Source organism: Corvus hawaiiensis, chromosome 7 (genome assembly GCF_020740725.1).
Source record: "Corvus hawaiiensis isolate bCorHaw1 chromosome 7, bCorHaw1.pri.cur, whole genome shotgun sequence".
Lineage (NCBI taxonomy): Eukaryota > Metazoa > Chordata > Aves > Passeriformes > Corvidae > Corvus > Corvus hawaiiensis.
Window position 1 is genome coordinate 38,157,250 of NC_063219.1, and position 22,040 is coordinate 38,179,289.

Consider the following 22,040-nt stretch of genomic DNA (forward strand, 5'->3'; position numbering starts at 1 on the left):
TCAATGTTCAGAGAAAGATCTCACACCAAACAGCCTGGTGGTGCTACAGACAAATGATAATAATTTTAATTATATTATATATTTTCCACATTGTATTTTTATTTTTGTGAATATAATAAAATGCTTAATTTACCAATATTTATAATAACTATTACATATAATTGTAATATTAAGTACTAAACATTAAATATTTTATTTTCCAAGTGTTTAAGGCCAGGTTGGACAGGGTTTGGGGCAAGCTGGGATAGTGGAAGTTGTCCCTGCCCTTGGCAGGGGTGGGACAAGATGAGCTTTATGGTGCCTTCCAACCCAAACCATTTAGGATTTTGTGAATCAATAATCCTTTATATTATTATTATTATATTTATAGTATGTATTTTATATCATGTATATTATAATTCATGTATTTAAATATCTTCTTTCTCTGGCCCATATTTCCATAAAATAAAAAGCAAACCAAAACAGCAACAAAAAGCCATCAGTGGTAACAAACCACCGATAAATCCACCACATCAGCATCATGGGATCAGTGTCACGGGATGAGTGTTCTCCATGACCCAAACTGAGGGACTGGTGAACATAATTCTCTTAAAAAGGAAGGTGCTCTAGGGATAAATCACCCAGCAGGAATTTCTAAACCCCATCCCACTTTTCCCAATGCTGCCACAGCAGCTCAAGATAAAGATGATCGGCCCCAAACTAACACACCACGGAATTATTATTGGGATCTCTTTGCAGGAGGAAGGACTAATGGGAATTGTGCAGATTGCATTCCCTTTCCTGCTGAAGGCAACCAACCTCCACCACCCAGAGCAAAACCTAAGCAGGTTTTTTTCAGCTGTGGAAGAGCGACTCAGGTTTGAATTTATTTCCAAATTGTTGATTGCTTCAAGATTTAGAGCACAAGTTTCTCTTCCACATCATTACAGGATAAGCAGCCCAGCATCATTTTTAAAGGCACACAAAATTTTTCATGGATTTTAGTGGCTTTAAAGGCAGAATAACTCTACTGCTGTATAACATCATCATCTGATGAGAAAGGCTGTTCTAAAAGCTCTGCCTCCATTCAGACATTCCCAATCCCACTCCTCCTGCTGATGTCCCATCCCTGGGTTGGGATAAACTTCCTGAGGATCTCCTGGGTTCCTTTGCCTGCCAATTTTCAGGGCCTCTCTTTAGAGTCAGCAGCACAAGGGGGTCCTGAGGCTGCCCAGCCTCAGGGGCTGCTGCTGTTCAAATCATTAAATACCCCTTAATATAAGAGATTTAATAGAGCTCTGTCTGTACTTTGTTCACTTTGAACCCATCCCCTAAAAACGAGTGCTTAGGAGCACTATAAAATCAGTAGCTGGCAATCTCTACATACAGGACTACCTAGAAAAGCACTGGAAATTTTTTAAGGCAGCTTCTTCAGGCAAAGGGAAGTGGCTGCAGGATTTAATTTGCGCTGCTTTGATTTCTTGTTTCTTTAAACTTTTGCCAGAGGTGATGGGGATGCCAAACGCACATTTTTTGGTGTACTTTAAAATCTAAATAAATACAAATAACATATGCTTGGGTTTGGTGTTTCCCCTACAAATTTTTTTTTCCCCCTGTAGAAAAAGCAGTCAGTAGGAAAATAGGTATTTCCAGTCTGTCATGAGAGCAGCCACAACGAGGAATCAGCAAATCTCTCTTAAAGAATCACTTACAGAGGGATTGGGAGATGAAGAGACATTTGCCTGCACTTGAAGAGATTTGTAATCAGTGGTGTTCTTTTGTGCTGGATTGATGCTTCCAAAAGTACATTTGCTGGAGCGCCGGTGTTTAATGCTTCAGACTGAAAAAACAAACAGGAACGAGCAAAAACAGAGCAGAATGCTCAGATGATCAGCTTCCTTGTAAAGGTCCTCTTTGGCTCACTTGAATTCACTAAGTACTCAAATATAACTTCTAAGAAGCTTCATGACAGTGGACTGAAGTTTGGCATTCATTCACTCCATGGGAAAATTAGATTATTTAAATACAACCTTCATGAAAACTGTCCAGGATACCTTAAAATCAATATTTGTAAAGCAGAATATTTAAAAACCAGCAGTTATAATTAGAGCATCAGTTCATTATATCTGCACGTACAGCTTAAATTCCTTAAATTCTTGGAATATTTTTAAGCATAGCCTGAAGTATTCAAAGTTTTTACACCACCAGAAATTTCTGCTTACTGGAAAGGAAATCAAATGTGGGTTTGATTAATTGGTGTAGTCACATATTAAAAACTTTTGCTTCTTATCCCATTAAAAGTAACACTAATGAGCAATGGCTGTGACCTTCAAGGGGAAAGCCACGTGTGCTTCAACCCCTCAATATTTACCACCCAAATTTAATCTTTATAATGGACACCTTAAAAGGAATCTGATAGGAAATACTAAGAGCTGCTCCAAAAGTAAAACACTTAAGGAAGATTTTGATTAATGCCTCGTGATTAATCAATTGATTAATACAGTTTTCAATACAGATGTGAGGACAGTGTCTACTTTAATCAACCCTCCTGAACACGGTGAAGACAAATGATGTATTTTTGAGTCGACTGAAAAAACAAAGCCCGTTTTAGCAGTTATGTAAATTACAAGTCAAGCCTTCCTTACAATGCCCAGATTTTCCCTTTTACAAAAACCTTACACACAGGAGCTGTTAATTAGGTAATTGTCATCCTTTTGGGAAGGAACTTGCTATGAACCTAAAAGTAGTCCCACTTTCAGCCAAATGAGTGCACTTCTTTAAAGAAATTGTTTTAGAATTGCACTGTAATCCATATTTAAAGTCCCTCTCCCTGATATTTCTTTATTCTGAGACTGTTTCTAATTTGTGATTATGCTTTCTACCATACTAAAACTGAAATCTTTATTCCAGTCAAAAATAATCACCCCGTAATTACTGTGACAAACTGCCCAAGCTGTATCATTGTGGCCATTCCGACTAATGATATTGTATTAGAATGCCGAGCAATAGACTTCAAATGGAAAATATAATTATGTGCATTAGTTTGTCTAAGCATTTATAAGATCACATATCCATCAGTTATCAGGTCTCATAAAAAAAGCCATATATCACTGTCACTGCTGGTTTTGTTATTGGAAATGGGGGCTGTTATGAACTCTGCTTAGGATGTGTGGCTCAAATTCCACTTTTTCTGTTGTCCAGTAAATCCTTGTGAGCTGAAGTCCTACAAAATGAGCAGAATTCTCAGCTGATGGCAGGGGAAAAAAATTATTTGACTGTCTCACCAAACTTTAACTCAATGTTTATGGTGCCAAATAATCCTGGAGATGTGTCTGACTTTACTGTGCACAAAGTGGTTCACAGAATCATGGACTCTTTCAGGTTAGAAAAGCTCTCCAAGACCATGGAGTCCAGCCTGTGCCCAATTCCCACCTTGTCAACAGCTCAGAGCACTGAGTGTCACATCCAAGAATTCCTTGGACACCTCCAGGGATGGGGACTCTAAACCTCCCTGGGCAGCTCTTTCCAGTGCCTGAGCACCCTTTCCATGGGGAAATTCCTGCTGCTGTCCACCCTGCCCCTCCCCTGGCCCAGCCTGAGGCCGTTCCCTCTCCTCCTGTCCCTGTTCCCTGCGAGCAGAGCCCAACCCCCCCGGCTGCCCCCTCCTGTCAGGGACTTGTGCAGAGCCACAAGGTCCCCCCTGAGCTCCTTTGCTCCAGCCTGAGCCCCTTTCCCGGCTCCCTCAGGAATTCTCCAGCCCCTTCCCAGCTCCCTCAGTCGCTCCTGGGGCTCCAGGCCCTTCCCAGCTGCGTTCCCTTTCCTGGATATGCTCCAGCCCCTCAGTGTCCTTCTTGTTAGAAGGGGCCCAGAAATGACCCCAGCGCTGGAGGTGCCTCACCAGCGGATAAATCCTGGCTGAACATCTCCGTACCTCCAGCTTCCAAAGCTAAGGAAATGCCTGAGCATCCTCTGAGCATCCTGAGCAAGCTGAGCACGAACCCAGCTTCACCTTGGCAGAACTGCAGTTCAATTTCACTCAGGCTCCTTCTCTACACACTTTGCTTTCCTTTGGAAAACCTGAACAGTTTAGGACCCTGGTAGGGAGAGTTCTTTCCAGTCTAAACAATTTCACGATTCCATGTCAAGGAGGATATGCAGAATCATAGAATAACAGAATGGTTTGGGGTGGAAGGGATCTTAAAGCTCATCTCCTTCCACCCCCAACACCTTCCACCATCCCAGGTGGCTCCAAGCCCCGTCCAGCCTGGTCTTGGACACTTCCAGGGGTCCAGGAGCAACCACAGCTTCTCTGGGCACCCTGTGCCAGGGCCTCCCCACATATCATTGCACAACAAGGAGAAGTTATTACGTCACCTATTACCACATCACAATGATGAGTTACCCTCAGAAAGTATAAATAACATTTTCCTCCCTCTTTTTGGGTCATCTGGGCTGCATCTCTGTGGTTCCGACACCCCGCTGAAATAACATCGTGCTGCATTCTGGTGCCAGTATAAATTTCAGCCATCCAAACAAGGCTGTGTATTTGAACTGACAAAGAATAAATTATTTGCATCTGGCATAACTGATGGTTGTGTCAAAGCCCTGTCTTATAATTCTTAATCTTATAGATGCCTGTTTACTTGTGCATAAGATAGCAGCGCTGAGTCTCTTCCCAGAACAATTATCAAGTTATTGCTACGGGCAAGCCTGGAACTTCCAGGGGAAGCCACATGAAAATGCAGCCAACCCGGAGCAGGCTGAAAAGGAAGTACTGAATTAGAGCTCACTGCTCTGCTTTCCTCCTCTGTGCTCCCAGGAAAATGGGAATCGGAGGGTGCCAGGCGGGCACAGAGCCGCAGGTGTGTCTTTGCTTCCGTGTGCTTCCCAGGACAAGGACCCCAAATATCAGAGGAGAAATGTCACCCACCCTCCTCCACAGGCTGAGAAGATTCTGGGATAATCTACATCCTATGATACAGGATATTTTTTTTAAATGAAAACTACCTTTCAATGAGCAAGGAGTTGATTTTTTGAGTGGTTTCTTTACAGCTGCTTTTAATTAATAACGATTTTATATGTTTAGAAAGAAAATCCAGCAATGCAGACCTGGAGAATGCTTAAGATATGTTGTTTTCCCAGGAGAATTTTCAGTGATTTTTATTAATCCTGTAGTTTGCAATGGCTGGGTTTTATATGATGTTGCGTGGTTTATATTTATATTTGTATTTAACCTATTGTACTTGATTCTCAAATATGCAACAAAAGACATGAGAACCACAAGCCCTCAAAGGAACCTTCACTGCTCCCACCTGTTTTACCCCCATAAAGAACTGGGGCTCGATTTGGAAAGATGAATAGGCCATGAAATTCCTGCCTCTTTATTAGCAGAATTAATTTTAAAGGGTCAATGTACATCCTAGAAAATTTGTCTCATATTAAGATGTCCAGATGTTTTTGGTCTCTCTGTCTGACATTCCCACCATCAGAATAAATTGTATTTCCAGCCTAATGCAATATATAAGAGAGAGGAATAAATCTCATCCAGTTCAGTTGATAAAATTAACATGCTGATGATATTTTAATGTTTCCATATAATCAAGGGAGCATGGATCATGCCTCCACCAGTTCCAATGTAATTCTCTTCTTTAATCTTTTCTCAAGGAAGAAAAAATTGAGCATTAGAGAGGAGTATGCAGCGAACAGTGAGTGCTCCAGTCTTGGGGCGAGTCGTTTGCGATGCGGTTGAGCAGCTTTGCCCAAAGGTATCGCAGAGCAGCAACCAGAGGCTGGGGTCAGCACCAGCCTTGCTGCAGTGCCACCGTGTCTCTCACTCATCAGGGCTGCTGGTGGAGCAGCTCCACTGAGCTGGAGAATGGCATTAGCATCTCAGAGCCACTCAGCGGCCGCACGACCTTGCACAGAGGGCAGAGAATCATCCTTGGCTCACACAGAGGGAATGGGAGCGGCTCCAGGCCTAAGGCAGGCGGAGTGTGGCCCAGAATTGCTGGAGCAGGACAGTGGTACAGGGCAGGTGGAAATAAAACTGTGTTTTGTGACCAGACAAAGTAAAGACATCAAAGGCAGAGGAGACAGAAAGCAAAAAAGGGGGAAGGAAAAAAGGAGAGGAGAGGAGAGGTCTCTGTACTGAACCTAAGAATTATTCCTACTTGGCAGAAACCATTGGTTTGTGGTGGAATTCTTCAGGCAGAAGACTGTAGCTGAAGGGGTTTAAAGAGCCAATTCCCACTACATTTTGATGCTCTTTGGGTATTTAACTGATTCACAAAGCCTTAAACTCCTGGCTTTGGTCTGTACTGTACGAAATATCAGGATGCATCCCCTTCACATATTTGCAAGGGAAACATTCATCAGGTCCAGGAATAAATGGGACACATCAACAATCCCGATATATTCATATAATCTCCCTACTGTGTGTACTCAGCTTCCTTTGGCATCGTTAAAAATAGAAATGTTATATGAGGAAATTATTGTAACATTGTTATAAGTTATTGCAATGATTGTATCGTTACAATTATTGTACATACGGTTAAAAACTAATTTCAAGAAACAATGAAAGATTGTCCAAACTGAAAAACAGGGAAGCTTCATTTTTGTTATATGAATACTTGATTCCAAAATAATTCCTGTGTCTTTGCAGGTGGTCTGTGAGCTGGGCAGAAACCTGCTCAAGAGGAAGGCAAAGGCAGAGGTGACACAGAAAAGGTCCTGCTGAGGACTCACAGCTCTGTTTTGGCCAATGCAAGACCCAGAGACAACCCACAGAACAACCATCTCCAGAAGGAATTTCTACAAGGAAAGGGTTGCGAAACATTGCCAGGGGCTGCCCAGGGAGGTTTGGAGTGCCCATCCCTGGAAGTGTGCAAGGAATGCCTGGACATGGCACTCAGTGCTCTGGGCTGGGGACAAGGTGGGCACCGGGCACAGCTGGGACTCCATGACCTTGGAGCTCTTTCCCAACCTCAACGATCCTGCGATTTCCACATCAGGAAAGTGAGACTGCAGAAAGGTATTTTTGGGGATGTAGGAGGATGAGGTAGAGGATGCACAAGTTTGAATCTCAGTTATATTCTACAAAGCCTTAAAAACCATTCCCATTTTCCTCACGCACTTACAATTCCACCCTCCCGCCAGCATTTCCCAGCCTTGGGGAGAAGAGGAGAAGGACCAAAGCTGTGCCATCCCCCCAGAGCTCTCACACGTGCCCAGAGCTGCCCAACACGTGTGTTCAATGCTGCAGGGGCAGCATCCTCACCCCTGTGCTCGTCAGTCATGGTTCTGCAGTGATCTCAGAGCTCCTGGAGCAGCACAGCGCGGCTCAGACACCGCGGAACCGCTCGGAGCTGTCAGCACATTTCCAGCAGATTGATGGCTCTGAAGACCTCCAGTGTAGAGGGTAATGTTAAGGATCTGCAGTTACTCAGCTGAAGCTGAGATGAGGGATGCCTCCTTTCCAGGCCTGGTTATTGAATTTGAAAACCCTCATAGGTTTTGCTGTCACTGGTGTTGCTTAAAACAGACTGTTATAGGAATGAGTTAAAAAGGAACCACTGGGAAAAGAAGTTTAAAGGAAAAGGAAGATGTATCTTTATGGTTTTCAGGTTAACGCAGCGACAAAAAGATAAAGTTTCACCGTATAGTAAAAAAAAATAATCTTTGTGTTAGATTCTGGTCCTCAGAACAGCTTTTTTTACAGCCAAAAAACTCCTTAGTGTAGAAGTAAGCTCAGAGCCAAAACATTTTATTATACAAAAGTTTACCATAAGCGGAAGCTACTCTGAACTGAAATGCAATTTGCATATTCTATTTCACTGATTTTACTTTATTTCCTAATGAATAGCCTTCAACAGCAGGTAAAAAACGGAAGATAGAAAGCAGACTGTAAATAAGTGCCAAGTCAAAGAAACATTAAAAACCAGACCAGCAAAAAAAAAAAAATTAAATTTTTTTCTAACTTGCTACATTTGAAACACAAAGAACTATCTATTTTCATGTAATTACTTCTCATTTTCTCTGTGAAACCATTTCTATTCCTGAAGTAAGATACACTATTAACCCTCTGCCTTCCCAATCCCACACACTCCTTCACTCACCCGCCTACAGCTCCATGAACTGATCATGCTGCACATTTGGCCTTCATTCTTCAACGTATCTTGGTGTAACCAACAGTTCGTGCAACTTAATGAGAATAAAATGGCAAAAAAATGGGAATGGGAACTTACGAAAAATCTCTGAGTGACAAATTTAGTTCTTAAGTGGTGAACCTGGCTGTACGTCTGCAAGTTCATGAGAAATGTGGTACTAAAAAATAATAATATAATCCTGAATATGTATCTCTCCCTTGGGACTGGTTTCTTTGCAGCAGAAAACAACATCTTTATTAAAGAACAAGTCCATTTTTCATTAAGCATCAGGAAGTAGCCAGAATAGTCTGGTATAGCTGGAAGGGAAAGCTTCCCCCTAGAAAGAACAGTTTGAGAAGTGCTTCTTTTCTGAACTTTCATCTGTGACTTAAAACCGAGAGTTGTCATCTCATTTGATGCTGCTGACTGGGAGGTCCATGGGGAAAGCAGGATTTAGTGAATTTTGTTGGGAATTAAGTGCTTACATTTCTTCTCCAGAAGCATTTGCCTTTGCAGAAGAAGGCTGCCCCTCTCTTCTTTCAACTTCTTGGAGATATTTTATTCCCTCGCCCTTCATCAAGCTTCCAGTCCCTTTCATGAAACCACCAGCAGGACTTTGGGCAGCTCCAGCAGGGCAATAATTATCCAAAAAATGGGCTCGTAAATTCAGAGAGTGATATATTGCTCTGGGATCCCTCTTTCCCTCTCCAGCACAACCCATCCCTGCCCACTGCTGGTTTTTCAGCCACCCAAGACCCTTTGCAGAACTTTTACTTCTTCAGTGAACCAATGGTATAAAGCTTTCCCTATAAAACAAAAGGCAAAGCTGCTCACGAGGATTCTTTCCTCTTCTTTTCATCTGTCAATGAAATATTTAATGAATCAATCAATGGAAAGTCTCTAGGCAGGAGGGTTCTAAACTCACTGCCATAAGTAGGCATTTAATTTTGATTTACTGAGGTCATTATTGCTTATTAATCAGAAAACATTATGAAAGCTGAGTACGTGTGTGTCAGTTGTACATTAATTAGTTACTAAAGTAAGAGAAGTTAAAGAGCACCAGGAGCTGCTTACATGTCCCCTGAATCAATTTAATTACAAGGAAAAACTTCCAGAGCACATTCTTCCACATGGGTAACCATTCACATGAAAACAAATTGCAACAAATAGTGAGGTCTTCAGACAAAAAATGGCTTCTGGAAGTCACATAAGCAGCAGATAAATGCTTAAACTTCATTTTAAAAAAAAATCCAAGTAATTTTTTTGACAACAACTTTATCAAGTGTATGCAGGAGTCAGAAGCTTCCTTTTTTCCAGAATTATCCATGCTGTGACTTAGGAACAGTTTGGTTGTAAAGATGGACATCCCATGCTATGACCAGATTACATCATACATTTCCAATTCCCAATAACTCTCAGTTATGGCCCACTATATCTCTTTATATTTTCATTCTCTAATTAAATATTACTCTAAAATATTCACTGGGCACAGCTCATGAATGGAAAATACTGAATATTGTCAGTGTTTTGCTCTGCCAGCCACCCCACACTGCTCCTGCTGCAGGGAAATGTTCTGGGATTCATGGATTTATTCCTGGGATGAAAAGTGCCCTCGGTTGCCTCACTTTTCCCACCACTCTGATTTATGTTCCCTCTCCAGCACAGGCTGAAACGAACTTTCTAAATCTGACAATTGTTTTATCAATTTTGGAAATTTGGCTGACGTGACAACATTATTTCTTAGAAAGCAAGCACATATTTACACTTACCACGTTTAAATCACCTGCTGCAGCTGAACGTTAATCCCAAGGACTAATTCCAATTGTTTTCCTGGTGATATCCCAATGCAACCAGGTAAGGAAGCTGCCAGGTTGCTGCTTGTCCTCCTGTGACATCTCCTGCCCAGCTGGGCCCTTTTCCAGAGCCAAAGCCAGCACCTCTCCATGCCCACACGTTCTGGGAATGTAAAAACAAGCAATAGCCTGTGTCATGTGGTGACAAACACAGTTCAAAGTGCCATTATCACTTGTTCTCATGGTGATAATTAATCCCATCATCATTATCATAATGAGAAGCCACACTCCGAAAACGCTGATTGAAAAACTCCAATGTAAAAAATACAGTCACTCACTGCCCTTTCAGCCTGAGGGATCCTTACATTTGCTGTTGATTAGCACACAGCCTTCCAAAGAATTTTTATGCCTCAATTCAAACTTTTCTAGTGTTCTTATGTCTCACTTCGTGATTTTTTAAAATGTTCCATTCTAGCATGAAGTGCCAGGATTGCACTTTTGTTCATTAATTTGTGATAGATCTTTAATCAGATTTTCTTTTTCCTGATTTCTCTCCTCTCCCATGGAGGAGGTGACAAAGGAAGACAAAAAAATTGAGAGAGAAAGAGATTGTCGTGGCTTCAACTCAGCCAGCAACTAAATCCCACACAGCCACCTGCTCCCTCCCTTTGTGGGATGGGGAGGAGAACTGGAGAAACCTGTGGGTTAGATAAGACCAGATTAATAATTGAAATCAATTATGATAACATTATTATTAATAATAATAGTAATGAAGAGAGGGAAGGGAAGGGAAGGGAAGGGAAAGGAAGGGAAGGGAAGGGAAGGGAAGGGAAGGGAAGGGAAGGGAAGGGAAGGGAAGGGAAGGGAAGGGAAGGGAAGGGAAGGGAAGGGAAGGGAAGGGAAGGGAAGGGAAGGGAAGGGAAGGGAAGGGAAGGGAAGGGAAGGGAAGGGAAGGGAAGGGAAGGGAAGGGAAGGATAAGCTCTGAATTGCCATGATTATAAAAAGAGAGGTGGCTTTGGGAAGGGACCCCATGTAATGCCATGTACTGGCCCTTGATTCCAGGCCTTCCCACCAGGCAGAATTCCAGCCCCTCCTACAGCTGCTGAACATCCCCCCCCACACAGACTCTCTTTTCAGCTTTTCAGACATCTTTATTAACATTTTGAAGCTGATAAATAACCCGAGCCTGTCCCACAGACAACTCCTCTTCTGCAAGGCTGATAAGGCAAATCTAAACCACATATAGATAAACATTGCATTTTTAGAGGCCTCAGATTTGTCTCTGGTTCTCAGCTCACCACTGGGCTCTGCAAGCATAAAACGAGGTGTGTGAGATCCAAAACTCCCTGTAAATGACACAGTGCCACCTTTAAAATCCTGAACTTCAAAAATATTTGTGAAATATGTTCTTCACATTCCATATTTCCATATTCTGTAGATACAGAGATATGGAATGACCTGATACTGGTGAAATTTAAGTCTTGCACTATAAACAAAGGTGAATTGGTTCATCAGAGGGGCTTCTCCCAGTGTTTTTATCTGTTCTGGATGTATTAATTGGCTGTACACATATGCACAATCATTACATGGTAAATTAAAAAGGGGCACATAATAAGCTTAAGTCACCATAAATCATACAATAAACATCTGAAAGAGAAAATTTATTAAACAACATGTTCCCACAACAACTTCATCCCCTTCCATTAAATCCATAACCCCCTAGGACTTGTTCTACTATTCCCAATTCCTGAGTACACATTATCCATTAAAAAAATAAAATAAAAAAGCACAACTCACCATGCCAGGGTATGTCTCTTCCTCTCACATTTTGGTCTGGCAGTTTGTTTTCTGTGGCAGGAATTCCAGCCTGTGGCTATTTTGGATAGAAAATTGTGTCCTCCTAAATGAAAATTTCCTTCATTTTAATAATGTTTCTAATCTGCATCAACAAGAAACCCAGTGAATGGGTGAATGGGATATTCCCAGGGAAAGAATCTCCTTGTAGATGGTTACTGTGCCTTTTTAAGGCCAGCAGCTTGGATTTGGGATTCCTGCATCCCATATGAATGAGGACCATTCCCAACCAGCTTCTCCAATAATGCAAAAAAGAAGTTTCTTTTCCTGCAAATATTTTGTTGAAGCAGGTTCTGTCTTTGCTAGAAGTAAACTACTTTTCCCAGCCTAAAATTTCCGAGTACATATTTCCCTTTAGGCAGAAAATGGATGTTCCTCTGGAGAACACACTGGGATTTAGACCTTTTCCTTCACGGAACTCCAAAGTGACTTTGGACAAATCGCTGTTAATCCTACATTGCTCAGGTGTCAGAACTGATCTTATTTAACAATTTTGATAATTAATTTGACAGAGGATGTGAGGACACCAATTACGTTGTTTTTCCTGACATGAATTTGGAAGGCAGTGCCGACTCCAAGGAATATCAGACGACAGGTAAATGAAATGATCTGGGGATTTCAATGACAGAAGTAGGATAACATTTAGCAACACAAAACTGCAAGTTCAGGAACTGAGGAGTGAATAATTGCTACTTTTGAGGCTGGTTTTGGAAATGGAAGAAGAAGGCAAAGATTTCATGATATGCTGAACATAAATCACTGATGCAACAGCCCCATGAACACAAATGGTGGGAACATCTTCTGATGGGGAAGAAATAATATTCTCATTATAAATAGGAGAATATTCCCACTCTTCTACAAGCACCATGTTGGGACTGCCTAGTGCTGCACTCTATTCACAGGCAGGAGGAAAATTCATCAAAATATGGAATACTCAGGAAAAAGTCCAACCTCACTTAAGTGATGAGAAAGAAACAAAGTCACTTATTTAGCAGTAAAATGAATGAAGACTTGGATAAAACTACTTGAAATCGCTAGGAAAGGTTGGTGCCAACATGAACAGGCTATAAATAAATTCAGCTTATTAAAAGAATACATGTAAATAACATCTTTTGGCAGGAGAAAGGTTTTCCAACAGGAATAGAGAAGGCAAAAAGTTATTTTGAATTACAGTGGTCAAACCCAATTCTATTGCATGCTTCCCTGGAAAAGCTAGGGGATTTTGTAGCCCTTGCTGCTGTGACTTTGAGTATGTTGAGCATTTTTTGTCTATTCCATTACACTGGAGATGAGAGCCTGACATTCTTAGAGTTGCTTCAAAATCCCAGGCAGGACCAACAGGTGTGGGGTGTTGGGTGCACCAGTTTTATTGGCACTCTTTAAATTGGATCTGTCAGCCAGGAGAGAGGTTTACATCCCACATGGATCCTCATAAAGTGCTATTGCAGCACCTCATGTCTCTGTAAATACAGATGAATATATAGCTAATGAATACAGATAAGAAATATAAATAATCACAGGTACCACATACATGAACCCATACACAGCTCAGGCATTCACATGCTCTCTAGACAAGGATGGATCTCAAAGTGAGGTGTAAATGTAGGTTTGAGATTCGTGTTATTATCACATTAAACAATAAATGTGTGTAAAAGAGGATGTTTTGCTATTTCCACTCGTTCTAAACACACGGTACAGCCTCCCCCCATATCCAGCCAAACAGCAGACACAATCCAGGCCCTTAAGCCACATCTTCTTATGCTAAAACCTTCCATCTTTTGCAAGTAACTCATCTGATTTCCATGATCATAAAGAACTGGATAACACTAAATTATAACAACAGCAATCAGGGGCATGGGGAGCAAGAGGATCCTCGATTGCAGCCCATGCATCACTCAACAGCCCCACAGAAGAAGAGATTGAAAAGCACATCAATTCACATAACTTCCTCCCAGTGCCCATTGTCTTTTTCAGTTCCTAATGATGCTGAAGTGTCTCCATGATTAAAATTTAAAGGTTTCCCAGTAACCAAGTAATTTGCCCAAAACTCCTTATCTAGCACTCACCACGAAGACTCTGATTTTAATATACCATTAATCAAGCTCCAGCCAAGTTTACTACTGATACTTTCAATTACAGAGGAACTAACTTCATTCTTCTCAGTGTGGCAGAGAGAGACCACTTCTCTGATTAGCCACAGCCCCTAAAAACAGATGGATAAAAAGGCTGAGCTGGATGCACTTTCCTGAAGGAACTATTTGTTGCGAATTACGATTTAGTAAACAAAATTGGATCACTCTGCTGCAGGATAAACTTCAGCCAAATTTTGAGCCCTACATACCCTAATTACAATAAAAACCATGAGCCGATTTCAAGTTTTACGGTGTGACAATAACGTGGGATTTGATGAAATGTAAATTGACGCGACGGTGAATCAAACGGGCGAGTTCCAAATATCCGCGTATTTCCCACCACAAACATTCCCACAAATGCCCGTGGTGGGTGTTTAATTGAGGCACATGAATAGATCCACAATCTTCAATAGGACATCTCGTGCTCTAAGTGATGCACGTGCACAAGTGATTGCAGGATCAGTTATCAGAAAATGATCCCCGGTACAATTTATAAGAATTCCAACAGATTGCAAATAGCTATGATTTGTCACACAACATCTGGTCTCTTCTCTCCACAATCAAATGGACAAATGGAAATAACAATACAGGCTGTGAAATCGCAGCTTGGAAAAAACAATTAGAGGGAAAGGGACCCCTACCTTACCCTGCTGGAGTGATGGAATTTGCACAGGGCTGCCTGGCTCAGCTAACGAAGAGTCAGCACTTGTTTGAGCTCTAGTGTGATTGCCACAAAAGAAATATTGAATTCTGAAGTTGTTTCCACAGCTGCAGTCAAATTTTCAGGCAAAATGGGATGGTCCTGTTACTGCCCTGGGAAAAACTTTCCCTGTTCTGAGAGATCAATGTCCTGTCGAGATGGGTGAGCAGATGGACCAAATTGTAATGTGTTATTTAAATAGATCAGTATTATCATTATTTATAGATCTATATATTATTACTATGTCAACCCAATCCCTTGGTTCTGGATGCTGCCAACAATTAATTCTATTTAATTCACCTAGAGAACACTACAGCACATCCAGGAACCTTTCAAAATTGCAAGAACTTTCTCAGCAGTGAAATCAGAGGGACAGGTAACAATTAGTTTGGCTGAGAATTAGGAATACCCATCACTAAGCTCAGATTTATGCAATACAATTTAAAGGATGTATGTAAAAATGTTGAGGAAAAAAATTAAAGAGGGTGTTTACAATAACAGCAACTGAGACAGATTTCCATTGACAGCATTACTCAAAATCTCTGGATGGCACCGTCTGCTGGTAAGTTTGATTATCTGGTGAAAAATCAGTTTGATCTTTAAGAAAAGAGCAATGAAACGTCTGAGCTTCCTGTCATTCAAACCCAGCCTTCACAGAGGAGTTGACATTCTCCACTTGAGTTAAATAAAAGTTTCAGCTCTTACATGGGAGCCACTTTTACTAAGACGAGAGACATTTGGGTGAGGTAACAGACTTCCTTTACATTGATGTCCAAAGAAATGAAAGATTTGGGTATTTTTTCAGATAATGAGTAAATCTGCTCTTTTTGGAGTGACCTCAGCACCAACCTCCTCTCTGTACAAGCTCAGCACAGCTCTGCAAGCAGTGAACTCAAGGCAATATCCAGGCAAGGAACTTCACTTTTATTTGGTATTCATCCAAAAGTTCCCAAATTCCTGCTGCTTACTCTTCTTTCAGAATTTTTGTTCCCCAGCAATAATCAACAGTGTAAAGTGGAATAGATAAGGCATACAAAAGAAAAATAAAATCACTAAGATTGTTCCTGAAGTTCTCCTTTATCCCAAACACACTAATACCTTTTTGGAAGACGTACAACGTTAACCAATTCTTTTCTGTCAAGTAGCAATTTTTTGGCAGATCCCTTTTGCATGATTCATGAAGGGCCAGTAAAAGGCTAATTGTTCAAATTAATTTGCGTAAATGACTAAGCAAGAGATAACAAAATTACATCTGCACTTGTTTGGCAAAGATTCAATAGCAGCGGCCCTGTACTGCCAGCTGCTTCCAGACAACACTCTCGCAGAAATTAAAAGCTACAAATATTAATTAATACACTTTTTTGGTACGTTAATTTGCACTGAAAGGTTCCGGAGTACAAAACTGCTGAGAAGATGAACCATGATAATTAGAATTAATGGGATGGATGCATGTTTTTTGCAGCTGAAGTTTTAAAAACCCATGAATGGAACTGGGAACTTGGAACTGACATTCTCATAAATCTCTATGATAATGCTGCTATTAGTATTAGAAGGATTAAGTGCTGTGGCTTCGGCGTTATCCATCACATGACACGTTGTATCCCATCTGTCACCGCAGCGCCTGAGACATGAGCGCTGTCCTTGAGGAAGCCGCGTGAAAAGCTTTGGGAATTCAAGGAATTGCAGGATGGATGGCTCAACCCCCCGACTCTCCGGCAGGAATAATGGCCGGTGCTCTGTTCTTGTCAGCTCAGGGCTTGAGCAAATACTCTGGCTGTGGTTAAGTTAAGTTAAGTTAAGCAGCCTGAATTGGAGATAAATCAGCAACAGTCAAATGTCACAGATTTTTATAGTTCACTCCTTCCTGTCATTGTGAGATGGGCGCCTCTGGAACTGGTTTTTACTGGTGTTCACCCCATTCATTTGGCATTTTTTTAGGGCAGCCAGCGCCACTGGGGCTCCACTCAGTGCACTGAAATAACAAATAATTTTTACATGAAATCACTAACGAGATCATTTACCTGTTTCACAATGTTATCTCCATGATACAAATCCCCTTCTCCATGGAAATGCTGTCAGAAAAAAATGAAATTTTAGATGCATTCTGTCTTGAAATTTTGCCTGGAAAATTACCTTCAAATTTTGTGTTAGGGCTTTCCAAACTTTTGAAAAATTATTGTATTTTACATCTTAAAAATACTTCACAGGGACACATATAAGACCACGCTGTCCATGTCACTAATTATTTTTTCAATGCTAAGAAAGGCTGTAGAGAAGGAAGTTTCAAGCTTTCAAAGGTAAGAAATTCTTAAATAGCACTTTGCCTTCTATTTTGAACGATGCCTGTGCACACGGGCAATGGAATTGGTGAGAAAGGCTGGACCAGAGGGGGTGTCTGAGAAAGACCAGACAGAGGAGATTACCCTGGGAAGGAGCAGCTTCCTCATCCTTCCCAAAAAGCCACCCCATGGTGTTCAAAGTCCCCAAAGCAAGCCAACACTAAGGAACATCTATTAGACAGTAAGATCCAGAATATTTTTCCCTCAAGTATTTTGGTAGGAAAACTCTCAAAATTATGCTTTCACAAGTTATTAGAATTATTAGAACTTATTGTTGGTGGAATTCTTGGGACTGCCTTGTGCAGGGCCAGGAGCTGGACATCCATGATCCTTAAGAGTCCCTTCCAATTCAGGATATTCTATTATTCTACCCATATTTTTATTCTTTTACTCTGAACTATTGGAACATTTTCCTCTTGTACAACAACTCTGATTTTATTCTGCTTTTATTCACCTAGGTGGGCTAAAAAAATAACAACTTGTTATGTCCTTTCTCTGATGACATCATGGAATAAAATAAAAAGCTCTCCTTGATCCTGACCCTGAGCATGTGGGTTGTTAATTTTATGCAGTCAGACTGCTCATGGTCTCACAGCTCACGAGAACTCAACCAAAATCTTCCCATTCCTCGGATCAGTCAGAGAGCACAGCAGCGAGGGTGGGTGCTCAGCTCCCCAAAACCAGATTTTCATAGCCCCATCCAGCAAAAAATCCTGGAAAACACAAATTTTATTAATCTTTTAGATCTTATATTTATAGCAATAATAAAAATATATGATAATTTATTAATTACTGTGAATTATAGAGTATGTGAATATTTTTCGTCAACAATAGCATTATGTTTATGGTCCAAAATATTCACTCAGGTGGGCAGAAATCAATCAGCCTCAGAAATTAATACATTTCAATTAATAACATAAATTAATATCTTCTTCTTTCTGCACTCTGAAGACACAACTGTTTACCTCTACACAGAGATGTGAGACAGAATTGTTGTGAGTCACATGGCGTAAACACACAAAGAGGTTTTGAGCCAAGTTAAATCAGGGATTAAAGAGAAAACTGGATAAAGTTGAGAACCACAACACCCAGATAACACAGGAGGAGGAAACAGGAGCATGGATAGAACAGGGCACAACACCAAGTCATTCCTAATCATTTAAATTGTTAAATAGAAAAGAAAATCTGAGGAAAAAATATATCATCAACAAAATTTTGCATTTCTGTAGCAGAAAATCCAAAGCACTTTATTGATACCTCTGTGGGTTATGATCCTGATATTCCCAGCGGGATAACCATCACCACTATGGTTTGGAAAAAGCAACAGGAAGGGGATAAACTTTGCCCAGAGCACAGGAAAACCCAGTTGCAGAGGGAGGCAGTGCCCCAGCTGGATCCCAGTGCTGTTCAGGATGCTGATCCAGAACATCCCACCCATGGCACCCACTGGGCAAGGAGGACCTGGAAACAGGGGTTTTAATTCTCATTGCAGCACAAGGAATTTGTGGAATTGGAGAGCCTGCCAAAGATCACCTGGAGCCAGAAGGAGTTTTGCAGGCAGGGAATTTCTCTGAAATATAATTATCACCTCTATGCTGTCCTGTTAAAGCAAAGGGTAACAGTGGTGGCTGTTTGACACCGGATCTAACGTGGATTTTGTTTCTTCTCTCTGTCTTTAATCAGCACACCGGGCTTGCTGAAACTTCCCAAAACACAGGATTCTGGTGGTTTTTGGTGTGTGATTTTGGTAATTTTTGGTATATTATTTTGGCATTTTTGGGTGTGTGATTTTCACAGAAGTTTCACCTTTTTTATGCTGTTGTCACTTCTCACTCGTGGCCACATCACAAAGCAAATTCCAGGCCATTCCTGACACCAAAATTCATGCTAAGAGTAACTTGAAGAGCTTAATTATTAACTGAATGAACTTCCTTTAAGCTGTAATAATAGAGCAGCATTAGTAAAAAGAGTACTTAGATTTGCATTTATGGCCCTTTACTGAAACCATTTGCTTCCCCTGAGACAACTCTTCTTTCTTCCATCTCATCAGTCTCATGGCCCAATACAGGGCATCAAACCTGTCATTATCAGTCCTGGTCTGATTGATACACAAAACTTCTGAGGAAGATTTAGGGAGTATTAGGTGCTTCCAGGGATCTTATAGCAGGAAGTAGGCAGCTGTCACCCAAAATTAGGGGAATTTGTGCCACAGGGCAGGTAAGAAATAGGTGACAGTGCTCAATGAAAATATAAGAAATTGTGCTCACCCACATCCAGTGCCCACAAAGGCTCCTGGAATACATCAAATTTGTGGAGGAGGTTGACGACCATCAGACATAAAGAAAATAATAAAAATATGCAACAAACCACCCCCAAATGAGAATATCCTGGGCACCAATCTCATTTCCTGGCAGTCTCTTGGTGACTCTCAGAAGCAGCTCCTGGTGGCAAAGGGGCAGTGCCAACTCAACCTGAATTCCCACATGGAGAATTCAGATAGGGAGAATAGGAAGCATCTTTGAAGTCCATCCAATTTTCCAATGGAAAATCTTAGCTCTGCCTCCATGAGAGCACTAAAGGAGCACGTGCAGGTTTCTTTAAGGACAATTTCCCCCTGGACATGGCAGTGAACCCCCCCCAGGGCTGTTTTTCTTTCCTCACGTTCCTTTATTTTCCCCCTAGGAAGTCAAATGAATTACAATATAAAGGCAGAAAACATGCCCCACAGCCATGTTCCCCCCTTTCCTGTTACACAGCAGTGCTTGTTCTCTGCTGCTTTACTGGGATTTTATGGAGAACCCTGGTGACCCTTTAACACACCCTGTTTGTTATCCCTGTCCCTGAGCCACAGGTTAGAAATAAAACCAGGTGGGACCTGCAGTATTTAACATTCTGTTACACAAAGCATTTGCACATAAAGTTTGGGCTTGGGATCCAAGTGCAGGTTAAAATCATGGAATCCCAGAATGGGTTGGGTTGAAGGTTAAAGACCATCCCATTCCACACTCTGCCATGGGCAGGGACACCTTCTAATATCCCAGGTTGCTCCAACCCCTGTCTAACCTGGCCCTGGATACTTCCAGGGAACTTGTGCCAGGGCCTCACCACTCCCTGAGTAAAGATGGACTTTTTAAAGTGACAAGAGATGATATTTCATCAGGTTTTTGTGCAAATATCTGTGCATCAAATGTGTGGCTCCTAATTTTTCAAAGAGAAACCCCACAACATCACTGAGCGATAAACGAGCGTTCAGGGTCAATGGTCTCAACCAAAATTTGCATGGGCACTTCTGTTTGCCTTATTTTCCCTCTAAAGATCCCTGCCATGCCTGGAATCTTTTGGTCGCTTCCATAAAGGAAACGGGAGAAAAGCTGCAGGAAATGAAGTCCTGTGTCTCCCCAGGGAGCAGCTGTGCCATGGATGTCAGAGGGGCTGCCTTGATCCGAGCAGCTTACGCCGTATCAGCCCCGTCCTGCAGGACCGTGTCAGGGGGTGGCGAGCAAGAAGTGATTTATGTTTGTGCATCAGACATCCTAATTCCCTCATGCACAGTTTCAATGGAGAGAGACACCAAGAGCTTTAGAAATGTGTGGCTAATTATACATCTCATCAAATGCTCACCACTTAAACTCATGATGAGCACAAAGCACTTGTCTGCTCCACCACCTATCCCCTTCCTGGGATGTCCTTTTTAATGGTCTCTTATGTAGAGTTGGCTGCTTAAATATTTGAAGTCTGCTAGTTTAAAAGATTTAAAGTATTTTTAAAATGCAGAATAGATTTGGGTTTTGTGCGCTCTTATCATTCAAGAAAAACCTTCACCGATACTTTTTTTTTAATTAAAAAAATCCCTTTGGGCTATGAATGCCAAGTTTTAGCCTGGAGGGAATTTTTATTGCAGATATAAACCCCTGGAAATCAGAGTATGTATACATCTACCACCGAGCCTGATAAACCCTTGACTGTGACACTGCTACTGAGGGCTGCTGTAATATCTGATGACAAAACTGACAGATTACTTCTGATGAGAATGTGGAACCCTTTTTGTTTTTAACTTGACCCTGAAGACATGTCATAACATTTGTAATATCTGCAATAAAGTGTCAGCTATACTGCTCTAAGACTGCTGGAGCTTGGAGTTAAGCATTCGGTTTAGTGCTCCTACAGCTTTCAATTTCAAATAAAAAAAGACTCTTAATTTCCTTTTGGACAGTCCAAGCCCAGTAGAACTGCACTAATTTGCCTTGGCAAATATGAAGTGGTAGTGGGGAACATGACTGCTGGAAAGGAAATCCAGAGGAACAGAAAGGAATAAAATAAACTTATCAATCGTCTCTACCTAAATTGCGGATTTACAGTTCAGTAGGAACGATCTTAAGAGGGGATGGCAATAAAAGGAGTGTCAATGACCACCTCAGTGGCAGGGCTGGATGGATTTCAGTCTAACATTTCACTGTGACCCCCCAGCTGCACAAGGTTCAAGTATTTTAAGCCAGTTTCCAAAGGAATAAAAATGCCAATAGTATCTCCCATCCCATGTAATCAGATGTGATGTTTTGGTTGTTCAATTAAGGAGAGGGATCTCCTGGGTGGGTCTCCCCAGTCCCGTTATCTCCCATATTTTGGCCTGCTCTTGAACCGCACTGGGACCAGAGCATCATCAGGGTTTGAAAAGACCTTTGAGATCATTGAGTCTCTCCATAAAGGATGGCAATAAAAAAGCCTCATCTTGCCATGGATGCCACATCTCCTCTTTGACTCAGAGGCTGCATTTCTGAAGGTACTCTGGAACAGAGAATCCCCACTTCTCTGATAAACTGGTCCCAAAATTAATAGCCTGATATAAAAGTAAGCACCAGGCACAAGGCTGTGAAAGACAATATTTTGCTGCCACTAACAAGGGCTGATTTCTTTGTCTAAGTGTACAATATAGTCAAACTAAGCTTTATTTCCCAAGAGATGAGATACTTCACTTATTTGTGTAACTTCCTCAGACTTTATATTCTTGTGCATTTCAGGACTTCAGTAGTTGCCTTCTTGTAATATTTCAGCTTTTAAGCTGTTTTCTTGCCTCACTGAACTCACATAAGATACATCT

The 22,040-nt window shown here is 41.4% G+C and overlaps 1 long non-coding RNA gene across 1 annotated transcript in view; it reads right to left on the reverse strand.

Moving 5' to 3' along the window:
- Nucleotides 1-247: 247 nt before the first annotated feature.
- Nucleotides 248-22,040, reverse strand: part of LOC125329012 — a 28,262-nt gene continuing 6,469 nt past the window's right edge. The window contains exons 3-8 of the long non-coding RNA XR_007205005.1: nt 17,484-17,655; nt 16,625-16,675; nt 11,715-13,231; nt 9,893-10,079; nt 8,094-8,178; nt 248-2,033 (exon numbers count right to left, since the gene is read on the reverse strand). This is a non-coding gene — a long non-coding RNA (uncharacterized LOC125329012). The remainder of the gene's footprint in view (nt 2,034-8,093; nt 8,179-9,892; nt 10,080-11,714; nt 13,232-16,624; nt 16,676-17,483; nt 17,656-22,040) is intronic.